At 47.0% G+C, this 15,060-nt stretch overlaps 1 non-coding gene across 1 annotated transcript; it reads left to right on the top strand.

The window, feature by feature from the left end:
• Window positions 1-4,940: 4,940 nt before the first annotated feature.
• On the top strand, window positions 4,941-5,013 carry TRNAK-CUU. The gene has a single exon. It is a non-coding gene; the product is annotated as a tRNA-Lys (tRNA).
• Window positions 5,014-15,060: the final 10,047 nt, after the last annotated feature.

Raw genomic sequence — 15,060 nt, 5'->3', positions numbered from 1 at the left:
GGTTGTAGGATATAAAATCAACATACAATAACCAGTTGTAATTTTATGTACTAGCAATGAAAAACCCCAAAAATGAAATTAAGTAAACAATTTAAATTATAATAGCATCAAAAATAATAAAATAGTTAAGAATAAGGTTAACAAGGGGCGCCTGGGTGGCTCGGTTGGTTAAGCTTTTGACTCTTGGTTTCGGCTCAGGCCATGATCTTGTGGCTTTGTGAGTTCGAGCTCCGCATCAGGCCATGTGCTGGCAGCATGCAGCCAGCTTAGAATTCTTTCTCCATCTCTCTCTGCCTCTTCCCCACTCACATAAAATGAAATAAAGAATAAGGTTAATACTAAAGAAGTGCGAAACTTATATTCTGGAACCTACAACGCATTGTTGGAAGAAATTAAAGAATATCCAAATAAATGAAAAGACAGCTCAATAGTAAAAATATAAATAACCCAATTAAAAAAAGGTCAAAGGCTATGAATAAGCATTTCTCCAAAGAAGATATACAAATGGCCAAAAAGCACATGAAAAGATCTCAGCAACATTAGCCACCCATCAGGGAAATGCAAATCAAAACCGTGGGATATTGATATCGGGGCACCTGGCTGGTTCAGTCAGCAGAGTGTAAGACTCTTGATCTCAGGGTTGTAAGTTCAAGCCCCACATTGGGTGTAGAAATCACTTAAAATAAATATCTTAAAATGACAAGATAATCGCCTTTTATCTATTAGGATGGCGATAATCAGCAAGACAATAAAAAGTGCTGTGGAGGGGCGCCTGGGTGGCTCAGTCGGTTAAGCTGCTGAGTTTGGCTCAGGTCATGATCTCATGGCTCTTGAGTTCAAGTGCCACGTTGGGCTTTGTGCTAACAACTCCGGGCCTGGAGCCCACTTTGGACTCTGTGTCTCCCTCTTTCTCTGCCCCTCCCTTGTCGTGCTCTGTCTCCCTCTCCTTCAAAAATAAACACTGGGGCACCTGGGTGGCTCAGTCGGCTGGGCTTCCGACTTGGGCTCAGGTCATGATCTCATGGTTGGTGAGTTCGAGCCCCGTGTCTGGTTCTGGGCTGACAGCTCGGAGCGTGGAGCCTGCTTCGGATTCTGTCTCCCTCTCTCTCTGCCCCTCCCCCACTCATGCTTTGTCTCTCTCTCAAAAATAAATAAACATCAAATAAATAAATAGATAAATGAATAAACATTAAAAATTGTTTTTTAAAAGTGCTGTGGAGAACTTGGAGCCCTTGTATACTGCTAGTGGGAATGTAAAATACAACAGCCACTTTGAAAACAGTTTGGCAATTTCTCAGAAAACTAAACATAGAACTACCATGGAGCCCAAGTAATTTCACTTCTAGGTATATACCCAAGAGAAATGAACACATATGTATGGCCACACAAAAACCACACAGATGTTTGTAGCAGCATTATTTACAATAGCCCAAGAGTGAAACAACCCAAATGTCTCTCCACTGATGAATGGACAAATAAACGATAGTATATCCACATAATGGAATGTTTTTAAGCAATAAAAAGACATGACGTACTGACATGTGCTACAACATGGATGAACCTTGAAAACGTGATAAGTGAACGAAACCACACACAAATGGCCACATATTATATGATTTCATTTATATGAAATGCCCAGAATAGGTAAATCTATAGAGACTGAGGGTAACTTAGTGGTTGCTTAAGACTTTAGAAGAAGGGGAAGGGAGAAGGGGAGTGACTGCTAATGGGTACAGGGTTTTATTGGGAGGGAGTAATGAAAACACTCTGAAATTGACATGGTGATTGACATACAACTATGAATATCCTAAAAACCACAGAATTGTATACTTTCAGTAGGTGAATTGTATGGTATATGAGTTATAACTCAATAAAGCTATTATTTTACAAAAGGACATAGGGATCTTATTGGGGGCATGAAAATGTTCTAAAGCTGATTTATGGTAATGGTTGTAGTTACTTGATAAAATTTCTAGAAATCATTTCATTGTACACCTGAAATAGGTTAAAAAAATTTTTTTTTGAGAGAGAGACAGAGAGAGCGAGCGAGCCCGAGCAGGGAAGAGACAGAGGTTGACAGAATCTTAAACGGTCTTCATGCCCAGCATGGAGCCTGATACAGGGCTCAGTCTCTTAACCACGACATCATGAACTGAGCCAAAATCAAGAATTGGACATTTAACCAACTGAGTGACCCAAACACCTCAGGTGAATTTTATATTATGTAAACTATACCTCAATAAAGTTGTTTTAAAAAAATAAAGAGTTTCCAGGTAATGCAACCAATGAGAGGCAAGGCTGAAAATGTATGTGAAAGGGAGAAGTTTCTAGAAAATAATAAATTTACCCAAATTGACTCAAAAAGAAATAGAAATCATTAACTAACTTGTATTGATGTTCAAGAGGTTCTGACTCCAAACTGATGCCAGAGCCAGATGGATTTATAGGCAGGTTTTTTTTTTTCATTTTTAAAGTTTTTAAATTAATTCATTCATTAATTATTCTGAGAGAGATAGAGTGAGTGGGGGAGGGGCAGAGAGAGAGGGAGAGAGAGAATCCCAAGCAGGTTCCGCACTGTCAGCATGGAACCTGATGTGGGACTCAAACTCACGAACCATGACCTGAGCCAAAACCAAGAGTCACATGCTTAACCGACTGAGCCACCTAGGCACCCATACAGGCAAGTTTTATTGAACTCTGATCTTGAACCTGTACATATTTCAGAGAACGAGACAAAGGGAAGTCATCCAATTTTTTTTTTATAGGTAGGATAACCTAGATCTCCAAACCAGAAAAGGACGATACAAGAAAAGAAAATTGCAGGGGGAATTCTTTTAAACATAGAGACACAAATCCTAAACAAAAATTAGCCAATTAAATAGAGCCTTTAAAAAAAAATAATAGCCAAGTTAGACTGATCCCAGGAGTGCAAACACATTATCTGCACATTTGCCTCAAAACTCCAAGCTGTTCTCATGTGCAGAATGCAAGATAGAAATGCTATTGGGTGCCTGGGTGGCTCAGTTGGTTAGGTGTCCAACTTTGACTCAGGGGTTCCTGAGTTCTCGAGCCCCTGTCAGGCTCTGTGCCGACAGCTCAGAGCTTGGAGCCTGCTTCAGATTCTGTGGCTCCCTCTCTCTCTGCCCCTTCCCCCTGACCCTCTCTCAAAAATAAACGCACATTAAAAAAAAAAAAAAAGAAATGCTACTTTTGGGGGTACCTGGGTGGCTCAGTTGGTTGAGTGTCTGATTCTTGATTTCGGCTTAGGGCATGATCCCAGGATCATGCTATCAAGCCCCACATCAGTCTCTATGTTAAATGTGGAGCCTGCTTGGGATTCTCTCTCTCCCTCAAATAATAAAAAATTAAGAAATGCTACATGAGGGAAGTTTCCCCAAGAATCTGTTGTTCCTCGTTTATTCATTCAGCAAATATTTGGGTGCCTGTTAAGTACTGGTTACTGTTTTGATACGAGTGCATAACATAAATGCCTGCCCGCAAAAAAGGAAAGAGAGCAATGTATATGCTCTTCTACATTACTACATTAACCAATTAAAGGAAAAAAAACCATGTAACCATCTCCACAGATATGAGAAAAGCACTTGAAAAATTCAACACTCATTTATGATTATTAAAAACCTGATACATGACAAGACCCAGGAGTTACTATTTTATAGCAAATATCGTATTTAATGGTAAAACCTTAGAAACAAGATACCTACTATCACTGTTACAAATCAACATCATCCTGGTGAACCGGGACAAAGCAATAAGACAAGAGGGAGAAAAAAGCCAGGATCTGACTGCCCCCAACCCAATGCAGTCGACTCCTGTGCTGTCCTTAGACGAGGGTCATTTATTTATCAGACATTTACTGAACATCTACCCTGTGCCAGGGTGGGATCCTAACTACCGTTTCCTGTCAAGAGTATTGACCTATTTTAAGAATTGGCTTCTTCTTTCCATGGATGCACATGGCCTGGCAGGTGTGTCTGCAGCACAGCTCTTGAGGCACCTGAAGGGTTCTAGATTACAGCAAAGAGAGAAGACCAGACCTCCCTGGGGATTCTAAAGGAGAATTTCTAACAAGGCTCAGCAGTGTGACAATACTATTTCGTTATGTATATTCATACATTTTGTTTGCCCCTTGATCCTTCCATTAATCCTAGGGGAGTAGGATGCAGTGTCCTAGTAAATCTTAATTCACTGGTGTCAGTCTTAAGTCAATCTTCAAGTGACCACAGCCATGGGTGACCAGCAGGATGCCCAGTGTATCTGCTGGCCAGTGGGGCTGTGTTGACCCAATCAAAGCACACATCTCTCCTGGTGCATGCACTCACACGCATGCGTGCGAACACGTGTGCGTGTTCGTGTGTGTGTGTGTGTGTGTGTTCCTTCAAAGGGATCACTAATCACCAGGCAGGTTATTTTATTTCCAACATGGGGACCACTGCCCTCTGGTGGCCACTCTGCCAAATGCCGAATTTAGGAAAAGTATTGCCCTTTATTGAGACCATTAGGAACCAAGTTTTATTTAATCTCCATAAAACCTTATAGAATAGGTATTATCCCCAGTGCGGCTCAGAGAGGTGAAGTTACTTGCCTGAGGTCACACAACCAGAAGTGGTGGACAGGCTGTGATGGGTGAGGCAGTTTAGGGGGAGGAAGAGGGGCCCCTCATCTGCTTCACCCTAATCCCAGCCCTGGTGATGGCATGGGACTGGAATCGGGTCAGCCAAGCTCCTAGGCTCATGATCTTAACCACCTGGTGACCCAGCCTCCTAACAGTCATTATGGGGGTTCCATTCTAACCTTGGATGTTTCCTTTCTGTGTACAATCCTAGATGCTTGTAAAGCAAAGACACAGCCTTTTGCCCATGAAGAACATGACTTGTGTCCTGCAAATGTAAGTTGTGAAAAGACACCTTGCTCCATGGAGTGCCTGGCTGGCTCAGTTGGTAGAGCATGAGACTCTTGATCTCAGGGTCCTGAGTTCAAACCCCATGTTGGGCATGGAGCCTACTTAAAAAAAACAAAACAAAAACCCACCTTGCTCCAGGAGCAGCAAAGGAAGCATGGTGTGTGTGTGTGTGTGTGTGTGTGTGTGTGTGTGTGTGTGTGTGTGTTTGGTGTTCTAAGGGAACAGGTCCTGAGGGGAAGCTGGAAGGCAGTGTCCTGGCCACAAGGAGTCTTCTTCCTCGGGCAGTGCATCCCCTGAGACAAGCCAGTCACCACCAGGCAGGCTCCTTAGAGGTGCTGGGGAAACACTTGCTGGATAAATGACCATAAACTTGCAACAGCTGACCTGCTGTCCCTTGCAACGATACACATGATCGTTATTGCACCGTGTGGTCCTGAGGCGCAGAAGGGAAAATTCTCGCGGTGTGAAGGTAATTAGCATTCCGCTGACCAGACATACCCAGCTTGGCTGTTTTAGCTCTTCTCAGTTTGCCAGCATTTTGCATCAGAATTCAAGTCAGCAGTTTTCCCTGAAACTAATACCCAAGTTTCTATTGAGCAGCCACTAAGAAGTCAAAACACAGGGAGAGGGCAATTGGCAGAGGGAGAGCTCTAGGCCATTTAGTCAGCACCAGCAGGGCGCCTGGTGCTGCCCTAAGCCTGGTCCTCTTTACTTCAACCCAGTGGGGCAGGAGGTGGGAAGAATGAATCCTTTCAGAGATGAGAAAGCAGCTCAGAGAGGGCAGGGGGTGTATGTAAAGTCACACAGTGAGAGGCAGAGCTGAGATCTGAGTCCAAGTCTAGCACCTCGACTTCTGTGCCAGTGGTCCTCAAAGAGTGTTCCCCAGACCAGCTGCAGCAGGATCACCTGGGCACTTGTTAGAAATGCAGATTACCAGGCTCCACGCAGAACTACTGAATCCGAAACCGTGGGTGTTGGACCCAGCAGCCTGTGTCTTAGCAAGCCCTCCAGGTGATTCTGTGTGAATCTCAAGTGTGAGACTCACAGATCATTGCTATTGTGGTCCCTGAGCCTCACCTGCCCGCAGTCAGATGGGGACCAACCGGAGTGGGACAAGCCAAATAACTCCGGTCAAGACATTTTAGGATAGTGCCAGGGGGAGGGAGAGAGTTCTGGGGCTTCTGAAAAGGTTTCGTGAAAGAGATGACATGTGAGCCTGGCCACGACGAATGGAAGGACTTTAAGGATTATAAATGGAAGAAACGGGGCACCTGGGCGGCTCAATCAGTTAAGCGTCCGACTTCGGCTCAGGTCATGATCTCACGGTTCGTGGGTCTAAGCCCCGCCTGTGTCGGGCTTTGTGGTGACAGCTCAGAGCCCGGAGCCTGCTTCGGATTCTGTGTCTCCTTCTCTCTCTCTGTGCCCCTCCCCCACTCGTGCTTTTTCTCTCAAAAATGAAGAAACATTAAAAAATTTTTTAAATAAATAAATGGAAGAAAAAGCCTTTCAGGCAGAGCAGAGGCACGGAGGCCAGAGAGTGCCTGTTCGTAAGTGGGATAGAGGTCAGTTCATGAAAAGCTTTGCAGGCAAGGCTGAAGGGCCTGGCCCTTATCCTGGAGGCAGTGGGGGGCCGTGGTAGGTTTTTGAACAGAGGTACGCTCAGTGCAAAGTTCCGGTGTTTCGCGGCATTTTCCTGCTCGCCCACTGTAGCAGGCAAAATAATGGTCCCCGACGATGTCCATGTTCTAGTCCCCAGAGCCTGTGATTGTGTTATGTTAGTTACATGGCAAGGGGAAATGAAGATTGCAGACGGAGTGGAGGCTGATAATCAGCTGACCTTGAGATGGGGAGCTTGTTCTGGATTATCCGGGTGGGCCCAGCATAATCACAGGGTCCTAATAAGTGACAGAGGGAGGAAAGTCGGAGCCAGAGTCAGTGAGAGATTTCAAGATGTTGCACTGCTGCCTCTGGGGACGGAGGAAGGGGCCACGAGCCAGGAATGCAGGCGGCCTCTAGAAGCTGGAAAGGCAGGGCATCCAATGACCAGAGCCTCCAGAAGGAACCCAGTCTTGCCAACACCTTGATTTTAGCCCGGTGAGACCCATTTGAGGCTTCTGACCTCCAGAGCTATGGGATAAAGCTTCAGAAGACTGCAGAAAACGGTCTTCTTTTTTTCAACCAAAGACAATAACATCCGTCACCATTTTCTGAGTGCTTACAGTGCATACCTCACGAACATGCTCCCTTCAACCCTCACAACAGCCCCATGACATAGGCATTATTATCTCCATTTTCCATGTGGGGAAACTGAGGCTCGCCGGAATGAATAAGGAGTACAGCCAGCACTGAAGCCCAGGCCCGTCTCCAAAGCTTGTACCCACCAGGCTTGAGAGGACTTTAGACCACGGTGACAGCTTTCACTTGGGGGTGCCTGGAAGGGCTTCGGCGAAAGGAGGGCCTTTCCTGGCCGGAGCAGGGGCACACTGTTGGAGGGCCCTGGACCCCTGGACGTCCTCCCCTTCTAATGAGGAACTCGGCAAAGTCAAACTTGAACTTCTCGGCACAAACCCCCTCCCCCCTGCCTTGGATCTGCTTTCAACTAGGCCATGGAAGACTGACGCCCAGGTTCACAGCCAGATTGCTTGTGTTTGTCTCCTCGTCCCAGGTAAGTCCCTCACTACTCTCGGTTTTATTTCCTACTCTGTAAAATGGGGATAATAATAGTACCTACCTTTGAGAGTGTTCTATGGGTTATGGCACGTATGTAACAGACTTAACTCATTACCTATACAAAGCAAGTCTAAACGCCGTTATCACTATTTTCATTATCAGTTCATGTCGTGGGAGACCCGCCCCATCCCAAGCCTCCTTCTCAGGCACAGTGGCGGTGATCGACTGTGCAGATGAATTCCCACACATACGCTTTTAATATGAATATTTTTACGTGCTCACAAAATATTTCTTTAGGAGCTTCCAACCTTTTGTGGGTTTGGGGACCCTTTGGGACTCTAATGACAACTACAGACTTTTGTATGTGTGGCTCGTCCATACCCTTCTCTGAAAATTGCCCCTGGGTGCACAGGGATAGGTTCCTGCAGCTATGCTTGGACTCTGTGGGCGTTGGTGGGCCCCCACAGCTCGCGGGCAGCCTGGCTCACCCTAATGGGCATCCAGGGCTACTTTATCCAGCTTTCCAGCTGTGCAGGCTGTATACTGCCCCACTCTAAGGGGCGCCATGATGTAGACTACGATTCACAACCCTGGGGTTGTACAACATGGGGGCTTGTGAGCTTCTGATCCAGACTGGGGCTCCCCAACTGTCTCTCTCCCAAGGGAGTTTACGTGTTGAGAGTCTAAGATTAGTCTCTACTGGCAGCTCAAACTGAGGATACGTAAATGAAGCCCATTTGGCCCTGGAGAGCAGCTGCTCTTGATTCTTGAGTGCTTTCCAGTCTCCCGTGGGACTCCTGGGTAGGAAAGATCTTGCACAACTTGAAACCACACGATCATGGAGCTCACAGTCTGGCAGAGGGTGGGAGTGGGTCCTCACACACACACACACACACACACACACGTGCACACGCAGGAAGTGAGGGGAAAACAAGGAAACATGAAACGTAATGAGAAAGCTCGGGAGCCTATGGGAAGGGCACCAAACCATCTCACAGCCTCAGGGAAGGCTTCCTAAGGCAGTGATATCTGTGACATCTGGGTCACGGGGATGAAGAGGAAACGGCCAGGCAAAGGAACTGGAAGAACAGTGCGGGGAGAAGTAACAGCCAGAGCGTGAGCAGAGAGGTGGCGGTCTGGTGGCCTTAGGAATTGGGCAGAGGTCAGTTTTCTTCTCCTGAATGAGGATTGAAGAAGCAGATGTGGCTAGAGGGGAAGGGGCTTGTGGTCTTGCAAAAGAGTGCAGACTTGATCTTGAGGCAGGGGGCGGTGGGGGAGTCCCTTTTGCATCCATTTTCCCTCGGCAATCCTCGTTTTCACTTCCGGTCTTTGGTCTCATCTCATCCCACGACATGAAATGTGACTTCTCTACTCCCTGGAGCTCAGCCTCGGATCTTCAGAAGGTAGATGGTAGAGCAGAAGAGACAGGGATTTTGACATTAGATAAACCTGGATTCTAATTCTGTCCCTGCCACTCACTGGTGTAATTTTGGGCATCAGCAAACAGCAATAATAACGCCTACTGGATCCAGCAAATATTTACTGCATGCCTACTATGGACCAGATGTGGGGACAATAGTTAACATTGCCAAATCCTTTCCATCCAGCACCTCATTTAATCATTTCTATAACATTATGAGGGAGATACCATTATTCCCCCATATTACAGATGAGGAAACTGAGGCCCACAGAGATTAAACAATTTACCCAAGGTAGATAGCAAAGCCAGGATTCAAACCCAGGCAGTCTGGTTCCAAAGCCTGGGTACATAACCAAGCCCTAATAAGGAAAGGAAGTCCCTCCTTTCAGAGAACTTATATTCTAATGGAGGGAGCAAACAATAAAAAAAAATAAGACAAATAAGAAAAGCAGCATGTTAAAAGGCGTAAATGCTAAATAGGAAAAAATAGAGCAGGGTAAGGGTGACGGAGAGTATGGCAAGAGACAGGTGGTTGCAGTTTTAAATGAGATGGTCAGGATAAGCATCATCAAGGCGGTGACAGTTGAGCTAAGACTGGAAAAAAGTGAAGGAGTTGACCACGTGCATATCTGTGGGAAGAGCATTCTAGGCAGGGGGAGCAGCCAGTGCAAAGGTCCTGTGGCAAGAGTGTGCCTAGTACATTCAAAGAACAAGGAAGTCAGTGTGCCTGGAACAGAGGTGGAGAACAAGGGGAAGAGTAAGCGTAGATGGAGTCAGAGTGAGACAGGTTTATACAGGGACTTGCAGGCCATGTGGAAACTTGGCTTTTAGTCTGAGTGAAATGGGGAGCCATTCGAGGGTTTTAAGCAGTGAAATTACATGACCTTTTGTATTCTGACATGATATTTTATTTTATTTATTTAAAAAAAAATTTTTTTTTAACATTTTATTTATTTTTGAGACCGGGAGAGACAGAGCATGAACGGGGGAGGGTCAGAGAGAGAGGGAGACACAGAATCCGAAGCAGGCTCCAGGCTCTGAGCTGTCAGCACAGAGCCCGACGCGGGGCTCGAACTCACGGACCACGAGATCATGACCTGAGCTGAAGTCGGCCGCTTAACCGACTGAGCCACCCAGGCGCCCCCTGACATGATATTTTAAAGGATCACTTGCTTCTCTGTTGCGAGTAGACTATAGAGGAGCAAGGGTGGAAGCTGAGAGACCAATCAGAAGGTTCCTGAAGTAATCCAGGCACGAGATGATATGGCTTAAATCAGGCTGGTAGCGGTGAAGCGGTGAGGAGTGGTGGATTTGGAATCGATTTTGGGTATAGATCCAACAGATGTCTCGATGTGGGGAAGGAGGTTTGGGGAGGGAAATCTGAAGTTCGGCTTTAGATACGTTAAGTTCAAGAGGCCCCATCTGACTTCCAGGATCTTCAAGGAGGCAGATGGATAGAAGAGGCTGAAGTTCAGGAGAGAGGCCCAGGCTGGCGTTACAAGTTTGGGAATCATCAGGATCTAAATGGTATTTAAAGTCACGGGACGAGGTGGGATCATCAAGGGCCTAAGCACACATAGGCGAGGAGGTGACCAAGGACCAGGGTCCTCAGTGTTAAGAAACCAGAAAGAACAGGAAGAACTGACATACATAGGAGATCAAGAAGAAGTCACCAGTGAGGGAGGAAGAAAATCAAGACAGTGTGGTGTCCTGAAGGCCAAAGGAAGAAAGCAGCATAAGAAGGCACAAGGAAGCTGCTGGAGGCCACGCAGGGTGAGAACTGAGCGCTGACCATTGGGCTCAGCAATATAAGGGGTGTAGCAGTGACCTTAATGAGAGCAGCTGCAGTGGCTGGTGGGGGCAAGATTCTGATCAGAGGGAATGTAAGAGAATATTGAAGTTCAGGCCTCTTTCCAGAACTCCTACCTCTGTCCCCTGTGGCTCCGCGGCGCATGCTTCTGGGCCTCCCTGAGCTCGTCTCTCGCCCTCCCCACCACTCAATCCCAGCAATATCCTGGGTTCTCCCTTTGATGGATGCAATTTGCCTGCGACCCGAAATCGATCGAAGTTATTTTTTTTTTTAAATGAATGTCTATATCTAATGGTTTTTTTTTTTTTTTTAAATGAATGTCTATATCTAATGGTAGCTCAGGGAGTGAGGTATTTTTTTTTCAACGTTTTTTATTATTTTATTTTTGGGACAGAGAGAGACAGAGCATGAACGGGGGAGGGGCAGAGAGAGAGGGAGACACAGAATCGGAAACAGGCTCCAGGCTCCGAGCCATCAGCCCAGAGCCTGACGCGGGGCTCGAACTCACGGACCGCGAGATCGTGACCTGGCCGAAGTCGGACGCTTAACCGACTGCGCCACCCAGGCGCCCCATCGATCGAAGTTATTTTACCGGAAAGAAAAATATTGGAGGAGAGGAATTGGATACGGTGAATACAGCAGTGACTTTCAATGACCTTCAGCTGCAAAGGGGAGCAGAGAAATGGGGCAGTAGCTGGAGGGAGAAGTCAAGAGGAGACGTTTTATCACGTGAGCTGTTGAGGCAAGTGTCTGTGCTGATGGGAGTGGATTTTCTGTATTGTCTTTCTTCCCTGTCTTTGCTCATTCTGTCCCCAGCTCCCTCAGATCCTTCGGGGCTCAGCTCAGGTGCCCTTTCTTCTCTGAAGCCTCCCCAGCTTCCCTGAGCCACACGTGGAAAGTCTCTCTTTTCCCCTCCCCCACCCCTAATTCTCAGAGCACCTCTTTTTTTTTTTTTTTAATGTTTATTCATTTTTGAGAGACAGACAGAGCATGAGCAGGGAAGGGGCAGAGAGAGAGGGAGACGCAGAATCCGAAGCAGGCTCCGGGCTCTGAGCTGTCAGCACAGAGCCCGACGCGGGGCTCGAACTCACAAACTGTGAGATCATGACCTGAGTCAAAACCAAGAGTCGGGCGCTTAATCGACTGAGCCACCCAAGCACCCCCAAGAGGCAATGTTTTTAAGTTAGGTAACGTAGTTTGGTGATTAATAATAACACAAAACCAAACACAAACTCATGCAGACCTGGGTTGGGTTGGAATCTTGGTTATATTACTTGTTCATTCTGATTTTATACCAATTAACCTCTCTAAGCTTTAGCTTTCCCACCTGTGACACAGAGATAGCAAGAATAATGTTACCTGCCTCACTGGGTTGTTGGGAGTATTGAGTTAACTATTACTTGTATAGTCCTTGGCATTGTGACCGGTACATAGTAAGTTCTGGATAAATAAATAGGTAGGCCAGAGGCCCAGATCAGCAAACAGGTGGTTACAGTCCACAGTGAGAACTGCTGTAGCAGGGGATACCAGGGTCTGTAGGAGTGCCTAGAAGGACATTGGGGAAGGCTTCCTGAAGGAAGTGACATTGAATTTGGGCAGTTGAAAGGAGGTCAGGGGGTGTTATGGGTCAGCAGGAAGAATATCAAGAGGGCTCAGATCGTATCAGGGATGGGGTGGTGAGAGATAAGCCAGGAGCAGCTAGCCATGCAAAAAAAAAAAAAAGCTGGACTTCATCCAGACAGCAATGGGACCATTGAAGAGCTCTAAGCAGGGCAGTATCAGATCAGACCTGTAAGACTGGGGGCAGGCAGACCCGTGAGGAGACGAGAGGTGGTATGGACTGGACTGGGGTTAGCCCAGAGAAGGTGGCCACATGTGTGAGACATTAGGAGGCAGTGATAAGATTTGATTGAGTGGAAATTGGTGGAAGGAGACGGGGAGGATGACCCCGAGGGGGTGCATGGTGGTACCTTCCACTAAGACAGGGACAGAGAAGAAGCCAGATCTGAGGGCAGGTTACAAGATGGCAAGTTCAGTTTTAGACATGTAGAGTTTGAGAGGTCTGCCTGTGATATAAGCATGTGAAACCATCCCATAGGCAGTTGGATACATAGATCTTAAGCCAGAAAAGGGTCCAACGTGGAGAGAGAGCCTTGGAAGATGTGGTGGGCTCAGTAATAGCCCCTAAAGATATCCAGGTCCTAATTCCTGGAACCTGTAAATGTTATCTCCTATGCCAGAAGGAATTTTGCAGACGTGATTAATTGAACGATCCTGAGCTGGAGAAATTATCCTGGATTATCTGGACGGGCCCTAAATATAATCGCAAATGTGCTTATAAAATGGAGACTGAGGGAGATCTGACCATAGAAAAGAAAGCGATAGGATATGACACAGAGACAAGATCCCCTTGAAGATGGAGGAAGTTCGTTAGAGGCCAAAGGATATGAGAAACGCAGTTCTAGAAACTGGGAAACGCAAAGAAATGGCTCCCTAGAGCCTCCGGAGGGAGTGCGGCCTTGCTGTATTTGGGTTTCAGCGCAACGAAACTCATTTCAGAGTTTTGACCTCCTGAACTGTAAGAGAATAAATGTGTGTTGTTTGCCGCGATTTGTTACAGCAGCAGCAATAGGAAACTAACACAGAAGGCGTCAACATTAATGGTATGAAGGAAGCTGGTAGGGATGGACAAAAGTGTCCAGGAAGCCTGGGTAGAGTGAGAAGAACAAAGGGTCTAGCAGAGAGCTCCCAAGGATCCCAGCAGTTAAGATACATGCAGAGGAAGACCATCTTGGAAAGGGCCCTGAGATGGAACAGCCAGAGAGGGAGAAAGACCACCACGGAAGATAATCGTCTCAGAATTCAAAAGAAAAAAGTGTTTCAAGGACAGCGTGGCTAACAGTACAAAATGCTCCTAGAAGTTAAGAAAAGGGCCTGATGCATTTTAAGAGAGAGATCCTAGTTGACCTTGAAGTAACTCTGTAGGAGTTCTGGCTGAAAACTGACTCGAGTGAGTTGAAAGGTGACTGGGGGTGAATAAGAGTTGTATTTCACGCATATTTGTCCTATCTCCTCCACCAGACTGTACACATTGTTTCAACTTTAAATTCTATTACGCAAGTAGCATATGCTCCTTACAGAAAAGTTAGGATATACAGATTAGCCAAAGAAGAAAAATTACTCATAATGTCCTCAGCAGGTAATATCTTAGTGTATCTTTGTAGCCCCCCCCTCCCCTCAGGTAAAGCATGTAATACTTTCACTCGCCTTGTGGAGTAAAATATTATTAGACCATTTGAAGAGTAGAAGATTCAGGTTTAGAGAAGCAAGCCATTTGCTCAGCTGCACACAGCTGGTCAACAGCAGCACCAGGATTGGAACTTAGATCTATCAAATTCCAAAGCCAATATTGCTTCCCCGATTTTTTACCTGAAGAAATCTTTTCCGTAGGACTTCAGGCTCCAGAACGAAACCTAAGTAGATTTCTGAACCTCATCTCTCATCCACCCAAGGACATAGATGGTTTCTAAGAGGCAAGGGTTAATAGTGGGGGAGGAGTGGCAGTCTTCAGCCTGGTAAGGACAGTGAGCTGGGTTCCGGAGGGGAAGGCACCATACTGAGCCCAGGAAGAATGAGGGTGCAGCGAGAGGATCGGGAAAGGGGGAGCGGGTTGCAGAGCGCTTACTGAGTACACGCAAGGGTTAGGCTGTTTCCTCGCAACATCACCGTTAAGTGGGCAGCAGGCTTCTCACCTTGCAGACAAGGAAACTGAGGTTCCAAGAAGGAATGTACTTTCTCCCAAATCACACAGCTACCCGAAGGCACCGAGCCACACAGACTCCGCAGGGGCCAAAAGCCAAGGCGGGGGGGGGGGGGGGGGGGGGAGGTGCGGCTCAGAGCCGAGGCTGAGAGCTGAGTGTACGAAGCAAGGGAGGGATGGTGCAATTGGGAGCGGAAGGGGGGCGCCGAGACCGGGTGGGCCTGGGGGGAGAGATGGGGGCCTGAGTCGGGGTAAGGCTGAAGGGGCGAGGTCAAGGGGGCTGGGAACGAACCCATAGGAGAGGAGAGGTAGATGAAAGACTCACGAAGCGGGGGGCGCGGAGGGGGTGGGAGGGAGGCAACTTGGGAGGCCCAAGAGAGGCATGAAAGGGGGAGTAGCTGCAGAGGGGCCGGGAGACAGATGCGGCTGAGCTTCCAGGGAGGCTGGGGCGGGGTTAGTGAGTTAGGGGCGGAGCTATC

Source organism: Panthera tigris, chromosome C1 (assembly GCF_018350195.1).
Source record: "Panthera tigris isolate Pti1 chromosome C1, P.tigris_Pti1_mat1.1, whole genome shotgun sequence".
Lineage (NCBI taxonomy): Eukaryota > Metazoa > Chordata > Mammalia > Carnivora > Felidae > Panthera > Panthera tigris.
The sequence above is the reverse complement of the archived record's forward strand: the minus strand, read 5'-3'. Positions and strand labels throughout refer to the sequence as shown.